Genomic DNA, 12281 nt, shown 5'->3' with positions numbered 1-12281 from the left:
TATCATAGAAAATGTTGAGGAAGAATCGACCGATGGACCTGAAACAAGCGATGAGGAAGAATCATCTGATGAAAATGAAACAAGCGAGGATGAGTGGGAGGATAACTAGTTGCATGTTAGTTTATTCTATACTTGATAATAACACAATTCTATACTTGTTAAATTTTTACCTACGATCAATATATCATTATTGAGTTATTAATTTTATGTATGCAGATGTCATCAGGTGGTAATGATCAAGGTAGAGGTAGAGGTAGAGGTAGAGGTAGAAGTAGAGCTGGAGGTACTAGTAAGAGAAAAGATAAGAGATGATGACGGTGATTACGTAATCCGGACACCGGATGATCAGTTGTAGTAGTTTGGATTTAATGATGGACTTATGTTAAAACTAGTTAATGGTACTTTTGGTTGGACATTTAAATATTTCTGAACTTTGAAGGTCTATTTAGATCGTATTTGATGTGTTTAGATAGTGTTTGATGTGTTTTATTTTTACTTAGGGTGATTTTATGTGTTGTAGCTCTTTTAGAATTGATTTGGAGCATTTTAATGCTAGTTTTGAGCAGCTTTTGGTACTGGTTTCTATGCAGGTGTGCTGCAGAAAATGCATGAATTGCATGCAGGAAATTTTCCAGAAAACCGACGAAAAACCGACGCAGTCCGTCGGTTTTCTGGAAATTAATTTTGGAAATTTTCCAGAAAACCGACGCAAAATCGACTCAGTCCGTCGGTTTTCTGGAAATTAATTCTTAAATTTTATGAAAAAACTGACGCACTGTGTCGATTTCTTATTTAAAATAAAGAAAATTTAAATAAAAAACCGACGCCGGTTTTTTAATAAAATATATATTGTTTTTATATAAGATCAAAAATCAAAAATTAAAAAAACCGACTCAGTCCGTCGGTTTTTTTTTAATTTTTTAAAATTATTGGATAAAACCCGACGGAACACGTAACCGACGCAGTCCGTTGGAAAAAACCGACGTGGTCCGTCGGTTTCCAAAAAGCGAAGCTATGTAAACCGACGGACCGTAAAGAGTCGGTTTCCCGTCGATTTCATTAAAAAAAGCGACGCGGTCAGTCGGTTTTCGTCGTCAGTTTTTCCCTTTTTTTAGTAGTGGTGTTGTGCGATAAAAAGGTGCCACCTATACAAAAGGAAAAATTCTACAAAGCGGTGATTAGACCGACTATGTTGTATGGGATGGAATGCTAGCTAGTTAAGGAAGCTCATGTCCAGAAGATGAAGGTAGCAGAGATGCGGATGCTGAGATGGATGTGCGGGCATAACAGGAGAGATAGGATTCGGAATGAAGTGATTCGGGACAAGGTGGGTGTGGCCCCTGTGGTAGATAAGATGCGGGAAGGGAGGTTGAGATGGTTCGGCCATCTGCAGCGGAGATGCGTTGATGTGTCAGTGAGGAGGTGTGAGAGGATGGCAGTGGTGGGCCTGAAGAGAGGGAGAGGTAGGCCAAAGAAGGCCTGGGGAGGGGTGATTGTCACACCCCATTTTAACCTGGGTTGATTTAGGGAGTACGACGTATTGGTGATTCCTATTTATTTGTTTTTTAAGGAGTCGCCACCTAATTAATTTAACGGTGAATTAGGACACCTAGAGGTTAACTAAGGCAGAGTTAAAACTAAACCTCAATTAATAGTCTGCTTAACCAGTATGTTCTAGGTAAGGGCTCTATATTATCCTAAAGGGAAGGGGTTAGGCATCCTTTAGAATCCGTTAACTTACGGTTATCCGACCAAACTTAGGTTAATTAATATAGACTAAACGTAAATATAATATTAAGAAAATAATTTGTAAATTATTGCTAAGTTTTTAAAAGAAGAGAAGAAAAAAATGTAATAATGCTATTTAAAATGATACTTATGGATATTGCTAGGGGGCTTTAAATGAGAAATATTAGCTAGAATAAGACTGATGGAATATATGATAATTTACATAGAAAGGAGATTTCAAAGGCCGTTTAACAAAAGAAGATTTGAAATGCTAAATAACACTTAAAGATATGTTGATATGATTTTCAATACTAATACTATTTTTAAATAAAACTTGCAAAAGATAGTTTGCATATGAGTAATAGTTTTTTAATAGAAGACTTAGCAAATTTGAACTTTGAATAAAATAGTGTGATATGAATATGACGGTGTAGAAAAATCTAGACTATTTTTATAAATGGGAAGCAAAGGAAGTGAGTTTTCTTTCTCTTTTAATTATCTTTCATTGACTATGCTTAAGGCGTGATTGATTCAAACTTGAATATTTATTTATGAATATACTAGAGTTTATATTTGAGTATTAACAATGCTTTGAGATGTCTATGATAGCAAAATGTGATTCCCTTTATTTTAAATATATTCATGCCACTTTTGCAAATTAATTATCCAGAATAAAGATAAATATTAGACATTATAAATAGTTTAAACATGAAAAGAAGAGAATAAAACTTATGGAATTAATTTTAGTCTTCCTAAAACCAACTACCCATTATAAAAAAAAACTAAACCTGCTAATTCATTAAGATTCATCTAAATTAAGAAAATAAATAAGATAAGGTTAGTCATACAAAGCAAATAAAGCATACACAACAATAAGATAAGGTAGAGGGGAAGAAAATTGAATGGATCTGGCCCATTTTCCAGGCCCAACTGCTGCGAACTATTCCTGCTATTAGGCTTTGGCCCAATAAATTTTATATGTAGCTGCTGCGGATTGGCTGCTACTGTATGGGCTTTGGCCCAATAATAATTTTTTATATGCTGTTGCTGATGAACTGATGGGGAATGACTCGAGAGGATTTCGTTGGGCTTTAGCCCAACATCGAATGCGGAAGGAGACGAGCCCAAGGGACTCGTATGCGATGTTCATGCATAAAATGAAAGGAAAAGGATTAGTATACACTCAGCGAATAAGGTAAAACATGTAAAATATAAACTCAAAATGGATCAGTAGATGATACATGATATGTATATTTTAAGCATACTTCAGGTATACACAGGTATATATGACTTCACTGCTTCAACAACATTATAGCATTCATATCGTAATAATGCACGCAATTTGCCCAGATGTGCAGTGGGTTGCTATTCACCCAAGTACATCAAGTTAAAGGACCACAATTTCAGCAAGTTTAACTAAGGATGCATCATCAATTCATCTTATTCAAGTGTAACAACAGCTAACAAATGCACCAGCAATAAATCAACAAACCAATCAACAAGATAATGACCCCTTTTATTTCAGCAACTCATACACTTAAGAGGACACCAATATCACTGAGGCAAATTTCGATTTAAATCAATTTCTAGTTTATTAGAACCTTCACTGAAGATGACAGGACACAGAGTATGGCATTTTAGGAACAGCTATAAACTGTATAATGGGATCACTGGGTACTGATTAAGACCAGCTATTTATTCGATATCTAAGCGGTCCGACGTTACTTCAAACTACCCAAATATCAAACAAACACTCACAGGTTCCAGATGGACCAGGCAATCATCAAACATACTACACAAACATCCTTAGCAATTTGACTAAACAAAGCCTACAAGCCAGCACAATGCAATCAAACTATTCCATCACCAACTTAAGTATTTAAACCCAAACTAGTACACAGTTGCTTCTAACGCCAAGTTCAGCATGCTTAGACCCTATCCAAACACTTCGAAATTCATCTAAAAGTCTTGTTCAATCTAAACTTTTCAGGCCAAAATTAAAGGTGACAAGGAAGCAACAAGTTTATCCCAAAATGTGACAGCCCCAGAGGTTACAAACACAGATTTCAAAGAAAAATTATACTTCAACCAAAATACACTTAGTTCTAATTTCAAGACTGGGAGCAACAGTCTACTCAACTGGTAAAACTAACATAACAAACAGTTGATTTGCCTAATATATTTGTAGAAAAGGATTATTTACTCTTGAATGTAACTTATATGAAAGAGGAAAAGGGTTTAATCTTCAGAGATAAAACTAAAAAAATGGGTAGTTAGACTGTTCGAGCAGCTAACTATTTGACCATTTAGACAATCGAACCAATTGGTGAAAGACATCTGGGATGGCACTTGAGGTAAACCAGTTCAGAAACTAAACTTAGTTTAGACAAAATAAGGACATAAATTGACTTTCAAGTTTGAATTATCTTGTAGTCTTTTACCAGAAGCCAGCAAGTACATTTCTTATTCTTTTCTTTAATCTCAACAATTTATAACACCTGATAGTATGGAGTAAGTATAGCAAAACCAATTTTACTTTCACCATGACAGTTTGATATTTCAAATAACAACAAAGGGACTTAGACTTAAAGAGGAACTGATAACCATATTATACCAAAAGAAATATAATGTATCACATTTTTTATGTTTTAATGTAAAGATATTAGCCTCATTTTGACATGGTTCATCAGTGATATAACTAGTTTAAGGCATTTCTTAAAGAGAACTAAATCAGACATCATGATGCTACACTCAGTTCTAGATATTATAATGGTGGGCCAATGACCAACACTAAGTGACCAACAGTACAAGAAATCTTAAAGCCAATTTTGCTATTGTTTCATTATCAGTCATACATACCAGTTATATATGAAGGCTAACTTAATTTACTAGCCTGGCATTTAGATTTTCCAAATTCTATTTTAACAAGTAAGCATATGTAGCCTAACAAAACACATGATTAATCCAAATCGATATCTAACATAGAACTGAATAACTACAGAACTAGACACAGAATTAAACTATGTTCAAACACGCGTAATACAACCAAAAACAAACACAAACAGGAACTAAATCATAACTGAGCAAACGAATCACCTAAGCAGTTCAAGCGCTCAAACATTTACAAAAAAAAAAAAAAACTAATGGAAGGCGTATTACCTTCTTCGGGTGCAGCGAAGTGAGGCTTCGGATCCTTCGATCTACCTCGAACACTTCAAATTCTCCGAATTAATATCCACTCGGATTCGAAGCAGCGAAAAAAAAAGAATGAAAACATGCAATATTTTCTAAATCGATATTTGAACTATATTGCGACTGCTAAAATTATTTTGTATGGATTTTTGGGGTTTTCTCAAAACTCATTCGAAAAGATTTCATTTTTTTTTTTCGATCTGCTTTTTCAGGGATCCTCAGGTTCCAGAGTTCGTTTTTGCAAGGCGATTTTGGGGGTTCTCCAAACCTCTCTTTAGAACCTTAATTTTTCAGGGGATTCTGTGATTAAAAAAAAAAGGCTACAAAATAGGGGGGGTTCTTCGGGTCCTCAAACCTGTCCTTAAATGATTCAACGCGCCACCATTTATAGGGTTTTGGCTCTTTTGAGTTGAAGAAAAAGGAGAGTGGAGCGGGGAAAAAGGAAGAGGAGCGGGGAAAATGAAGAGGAGCGGGGGAGCGTGTGTGGGGGTGAGGAGATGATGATGAAGAAGAGAAGGGAGTGGGGGAAAGGGAACGGCGTGGTGGGGAAAAGGGAAGAGGATTGGCGGTGGTGGGGTTGGATGAAAAGAGGGGAGCGGCGGGGGTGAACGAGAAGAGGAGAGAGGCGGAGAGAAAAGAAAGGGAAAAGAAAAGTGAAGGGAAACCCTTTAGGGTTCCCTTATTCTGAAACGGGAATGGGCTGGACCCAGTCCATTTGTGGACTGGGTCAAATTTTGGACCGGGTATTAAAAGAATGGGCTAATGAATTAAAACCTGGACTGGTCCAAAAATTGGGATCAAAATATGGGCTAGTCAAAAACATTTATGAGTTGATTGGACTTTGATTCGGGGTCCGATAAATCAGAAATACGGACTGAGTGCACGAAATAACTTGTGTTAAAATATTGCTCAATATGAGATTATGCTCATTAATGCTCAGATAAAAAATGGCGTTGTAATAGCCGTGCAATAATATTTCGAAAATCCACAGTAAAATAAATACTATTATTTAATTATGCAAAGATTAATGCGATGTGTGTGCGTAAGCTGGTAAAATGTCGAAATGATAAAAAAATTGTGAATTATAGTACTAATAATAATAATAATAATAATAATAATAATAATAATAATAATAATAATAATAATGATAGTAATCGTAATCGTAATAGAATAATGAAGTGCCGGTATTGATAAGAGGCTAATAATTTAGTAAAAAATAAATATATATATATATATATATATATATATATTTTAATTTTCTAAAAATATTAGAAGCGTAAATAGGTATTTTGGAGGAGAGGCGGGACAAAATTGGGTGTCAACAGTGATTTGCCAGGATGTGGTGCTACTTCAGCTTATCGAGGACATGAGCGGGGAAGGAGATGGTGGAGATTGAGTATCAGGGTAGAGCGCTAGTGGGGGGCCGCGGGGATTTCTTTCCCGTATTAGGAAGTATTAATATATTGCTTTTATGTGTTGGGTCTTGTCTATCCATGTTGTTTTATCATGACTTATTTGCTCTTGTTATTTCTCATTTTCGCATTGCTTTGATTTGCTTGTCCGTATCTGACTCATTTTCCTTGTTTTCCCTTGTTTCTTTTGAGCCGAGGGTCGTTCGGAAACAACCTCCCTACCTTCCAAGGTGGGGGTAAGGTCTGCATACACTTTACCCTCCCCAAACCCCACATTGTGGGATTCAACTGGGTATGTTGTTGTTGTTGTTGCTACTGCAAGGGTGGAAAGAGCTTTTTCTTCGATGAAGTATATTAAAAATGACTTGCGTAGCAGAATTGGTGATGAATTTTTGAATGATTGTTTAGTTTGTTATATAGAGAATGAAATATTTGAAAGTGTACCTAATCAAGCAAATCATTGATCATTTTCAAAAGATGGCTATTCGCCGAGTACAATTGTAATGATAATGGCTAAAGTTTAGTACTTTCAAAGTTTCATTACTTGAATAACTGCATTTGGCCAGTTTTGTTTTTGAGCTTCTGTATCGTCTGATCAAGAAAAACAATTTGGTTTTCCCCTCATTTCCTTTGTTAATGTGTTTTTGATTTTTTTGACATTACACTGGGTATATTGTTGCTGTTGTTGTAATTTAATTTTTTGGGAACCCACAACCTTAAAATCCTGGATCCGTCTCTGCTTCTTAGGGAGATATGATCCCCCAGACTCCCACGTCGCCCATATGAAAATTCATCCGTGCATTGTCCGCGTCGACTTGTTTGTCCCGCGGACGATAGAAGATTGAATGCCCCATAGAAAGCATTGAAGCAATACTTAATATTTCATCAAAACGCTTGTATTTGTCAGAGGTGACGATTTCATGGGATCTAGAGGAAACTCGGCCATTAAAGTAAAATGCCACATGGATGCTTTTGTTTTTTTAGTTCCTACTCCCTCCGTCCCAAAAAGATTGTCTTACCTTTCTTATTAGTTTGTCTAAAAAAGATTGACACATTTCTATATTTAGAAACAATTTAACTTTATGAGATGATTTACAGTCACACAAATATCTAAGGCTTGTTTTGGACCACACATTTTAAAAGTATACTTTTATTTATTAAACTCCGTGCCAAGTCAATCTAAAACAATTTTTTTGGGACGGAGGGAGTATTTTTTTAGCTCCCACATACCAAAAAGAGAGTGAGGTCATGAGTCGCTGCCACTTGGCATCGCATGGGGTTTTAGATAGAAACCGTTATAGTTCATGGCGGTAAAAGTAACACCTCATAATTTAAGTATTAATTAATTAAACTGATAATTAAAACTAGGATAGTTTGGGGGAGTTTTCAGGTATTAACTCTTAAAATAAATGTAGGCATTTGTGTGGCGGCAAATCAATCTTATCAATGGTAAGATGAGAAGGTTAAGATTAAATTATTTAATATAAAAATATGTCATTCTTTTTGTAACAAATTAAAAAGAAATTTGTACCACATAAAATGTACGGAGAAGGTAAACAATTCCATGCTAAATTGTACCATCAAGCCCTAATTATTTTACTATCCAATGTAAATAAAACTATTCGTTTCTGTGCTCCATGCGTAGATAAATTCTAAGTATCAACCTTTCCTAAAGTCCTAATTACCTCATGAATTGATGATATCTTCTATTTTCTATGAAATCAGTATAATTTCTTCAGTGTCCTACTGAAGAGCTTAAAATGTCACTGGTCACCAAAATTTTACTATTAGACTTACTCCAATAGATTGTACCAAATTTTTTTCTATAAACAAATCCCTTCACATCAAAATTCAGTGTGATAAAACATTACTAGCTTGTACATATCTATGAAATGCTATTTGCTCCAAGATTCATGTTGTTAGAATAATCCTAATGTGTAGCCCTTTTAGTCACTTGCAACCTCTTTTCTCTTAAGCCGCCTATCTTGGCTTGCCTAACAGATTCCCAAGATTCAAATTTTGCAATGACAAACTGCTACAGCACTGTCGTATTCTACTGGCTTAAGTACTTCTGCCTTCATCTGATCTATGTCAATCTCGACATGGTTTTTTGTGTGAATCTTCATATTTGTAGCTGAATAGGATGTCAATCTCCAAAAAATTGTAGTAATACATTACAGAAATTCAAGTGCAAGTTACAAAATCCTAATTAACAGTAGGAATTAATATCCTAGATGTGAAGTTTACGCACGTGGATTTAAAAGCAGTGTGGTTAGTGTGACGTCCATGACGGAGGGTTAAACGACTAGGGCGGGTCAAAGAGAAGGACTGACAGGCTTCTAGAGTGACAAACTTCTAAAGAAGTGGTGTACTTGACACTTTAGGCGAATCCCACATCAAAAGGGGATAGGAAAGTGAAGATCGAGGTTTATGAGGCATAGCACGAGTTCACATGGACGCGCGTTTTTTGGCCTCAATAATGATGTATAGCCCAATATACAAATCCAAGAGGCCTGTTGGGCCAAAGCAGACGATACATGCCTATGGGTTTGGGTCGTGACAGTTAGAGACTTAGCGTGCTTTGTGGTTACAGTTTGACAAAGTCATGGAATCATAAAAGATCTAACAGCTGAAGAAGGCAATTGCAATGCCCTTCTTGACAACGGAATTGCCGAACTTTGACTTATTGGGAATACAAGGATATGAAAGAGGACAATAATGAATGACTTGATTCCTCTGAAAAGGAAATGACTCTGAAACTTCCGCAATGAAGAAAAAAAGTGGCATTTCTGGAGGGGCAAGAGTGCTTATCTCTGTATATTCTTCCATTCTAAACTATACTCTGTATATTCTTCCATTCTAAACTATACTCTCAAGCCTGAATTATTTTGCTTGTTCAATTATGTGCTTTTTGCATACATTAATTCTGCAGGATAAAGACCTGCCTTTCACGAATCCCTGATTAACTCAAGAATTTCATAATAATTTTATTTTACATAGGACATGAACTATAACATCAGGATACAAAGCTAATATCTTGGACATTTCACAATAAATCATTTCAAGTGTTGAAATCTGGAAAGAAGAAACAGGTTCAGAATATTCCATCATAAGCTACTCTAATTTACCAGAAGTACATAATCCACAAAAATTACTTATATTTACCAGGCTCGATGCATCAATATTCCTCCAACAAATTCTGTCAAACTCATCATGAATCATCGGCCACCATAGAGAAAGGAGTTTGTTACAGATGTAGAGCCAGAATGTGCATTACCCGATTTGACAAAATCACTAAAACCTCTGTGATTGTCAAATATTAGGCCAGCTGATGAAACATCGAGTGCTGATAAATCTGGAAAGTCCACAATGCCATCCAAGAACAACAAGATTTGTCGCATGGTTGGCCTAAACGAGGGCTCTGAATGAGAGCTGAACAAGCCTAGCTTTAAGACCAACTCCATTTGCCCCGGAACAAAATCAATGCCTATGTTTATATCAGCAGCCTCAAGAATATCACCCTTATTCCAGCACGAGAACACCCAATCAACCAAAATCAGATCATCACCGTCTTTTCTTCGCTGTATCGGCCTCCTCCCACAGGCAAATTCGAGCAGCAAATCCCCAAACGAAAATACATCGCTACTTGGTGTTGCCCTTCCAGTTCTAGTATGCTCTGGTGCAAGGTAACCAAGAGTACCAGCTACACAAGTAGATTGAGGATCAGTCCCATGACCATATAGCCTCGCGAGTCCAAAGTCTCCTAACCTGCCATTTAGTTCACCATCCAACATGACATTGCTGGCCTTAATATCTCTATGTACCACTATGTGGTCACATTCTTCGTGTAGGAAAAATAGTCCTGAAGCTACATCTCTAATAACTCTGAATCTTTGGTTCCAATCAAGGGTGAATTTTGGTTGGTCGTTTATATACTTGTCTAGACTTCCATTAGACATGCATTCATAAACCAAAAGTAACTCCCCTTTTCGCCTGCAATAACCCAAAAGTGGTACAACATTCCTGTGTTGTATACGACCTATGCTTACAATCTCCGAAACAAATTCCTTCATCCGTTGTCTTGATTCATGGGATATCTTCTTTACAGCTATGTCAAGTTGGGTGATAGGCATTACTCCTTTGTAAACTTTACCAAATCCTCCAGCTCCCAATAGCTCCTTTTCTCCGAATCCCTTAGTGGCAGTGTACAAATCTTTATACTTGAACCTTTGTAGACTATACTCGCATTCCCAATCTTCAAGAAGTTCTTCATATTTCTTCCTTCTTACATAATAAACCACCACTGATGTTGCTACAACAAGTGAAACCAAAGAGATCAACGGCAAGCCAATCGTTACAAATCTTGATGTCCCTTTGCGCCTAAGACGAGGAAGATTAAGATGTTGAGAGAGTTCGTCATCTTTCTAATTTGTCATAAAGCTCCATCCCAAGATGTAATGATGTGTTGGGATTGAACCGCTTGATGATGAAAAACCAGCATACATGTTCTGATGAAGAATTGGTGAAAGATTATATTTCAAAGTCAAAAGTGACCTAACTGGTTTTCCCACATGATATGGAGCTAATGTTACATTAATTTGCTTAGTGTTGCCATCATAATCAACCCAAACTTGTATTGGCTGGCCACTAGCAAGAGTCAAGTTATGAAACAAGCCAGCATCATTAAAGTAACCTGCTGTTTGAACTGCTACAGACTTCAATCCATTTATATCAACTCCAACATGATTGTTATCGATATCATCAAATTCCTCGCTATAGATTGTATCGAGCTCAACTCCAACAACATGGTTTGATCTATTCCCATTATTGTCTGAGTTAAAAAGGCCAAGATAGTGGTCTGCCATAGCCCCCAGATCATCTCTGTGTGGCGCGATAACAAAAACCAGTCCATGACCACTCAAATTTTCATATTCAGACCTCATGGCGAACACAAAGGTTGTGGAGAAAGAAAATGCAGTACCATTAGGTAAATCCTTGAATTTTATTTTCTCTAGACGGAAAGCATGGCCCTGATCGTATAATCTAGAATTTGTTAAATCCAAAAGGCCATTGGATGTGAGCTCAGCTATGCCATCCAAGATAATAAACCATCGTTCAAATTGTTGGTAAATGAATCCATCAGCTGCTGCAAAACCAACTAAGAAGAGAGCCACTAGTATAACAAGGTTGTAGAACATTGCCAATTTCTTGATTGGGATAATATTTTGACCAACGGTAAGATCTGCTCCCCCCACCCCCCACTATATCCGTCCTTTCCTCTATCGCTGACACCGATGACCACCAGCGGTACATTTTCCGGCCGGCAAGAGCTTCCTCTCCTCTCCTCTTTTTTTCCTTTCTCTTTCCTCCTCTACCCTGCACCAGGAAATCCTCCTCCAGTAGGTTTCCGGTCAAGTCTGCGCAGGTACACAAGTATCCTGCAGAATACGGCGGCGAATAGCGATTCTAGGTGGTGAACAGTATTTTCCGGCGTGAACTGGAATTTTTGGCAGTGAACAGGTTCTTTTTACCTGGAGCTGGTACCTCCAGTGGGCAATATCCATTTAGACTTTCAAATTTTGCCTGCTTTTTATATCAAGATACACTCTCTTCTCTCTCCTCTCTAGGCGCACCATAGCAAAACCCTTGGCACACGATAACAACCTCGTCAGCCAGGGCCGATGGCAAGAGGTCGGAGAAAAGCGACGGCGACAAACAAGATTCAATTCTCAGAAATAAAGCAGAAGCAAGTGCACCGCTGATTCTCTGAGGAACAAAAACCTATAGATGCGCAAGTTAGCCAGAGTGGAGTCGTAACCCCAACAACAACCCAATCACCGGAAAACAGTGCTAGGGCCACTACTCCAGCCAGGGAGGAGCCTCCACAAACACAAGTCGATGATATGAGTATCGCCATTCAAGGGCAGTCCCTAGTAGTTGGAGATTCGA

General features: G+C 37.2%; 1 pseudogene; it reads right to left on the bottom strand.

The window, feature by feature from the left end:
* Nucleotides 1-9550: 9550 nt before the first annotated feature.
* On the bottom strand, nucleotides 9551-11530 carry LOC132633745 (L-type lectin-domain containing receptor kinase IV.1-like; annotated as a pseudogene).
* Between the last annotated feature and the right edge of the window lie 751 nt (nucleotides 11531-12281).

The sequence above is a fragment of the Lycium barbarum genome, chromosome 3 (genome assembly GCF_019175385.1).
Source record: "Lycium barbarum isolate Lr01 chromosome 3, ASM1917538v2, whole genome shotgun sequence".
Lineage (NCBI taxonomy): Eukaryota > Viridiplantae > Streptophyta > Magnoliopsida > Solanales > Solanaceae > Lycium > Lycium barbarum.
Note: the sequence above shows the minus strand (reverse complement) of the source record. Positions and strands in the feature narration are given on the sequence as shown.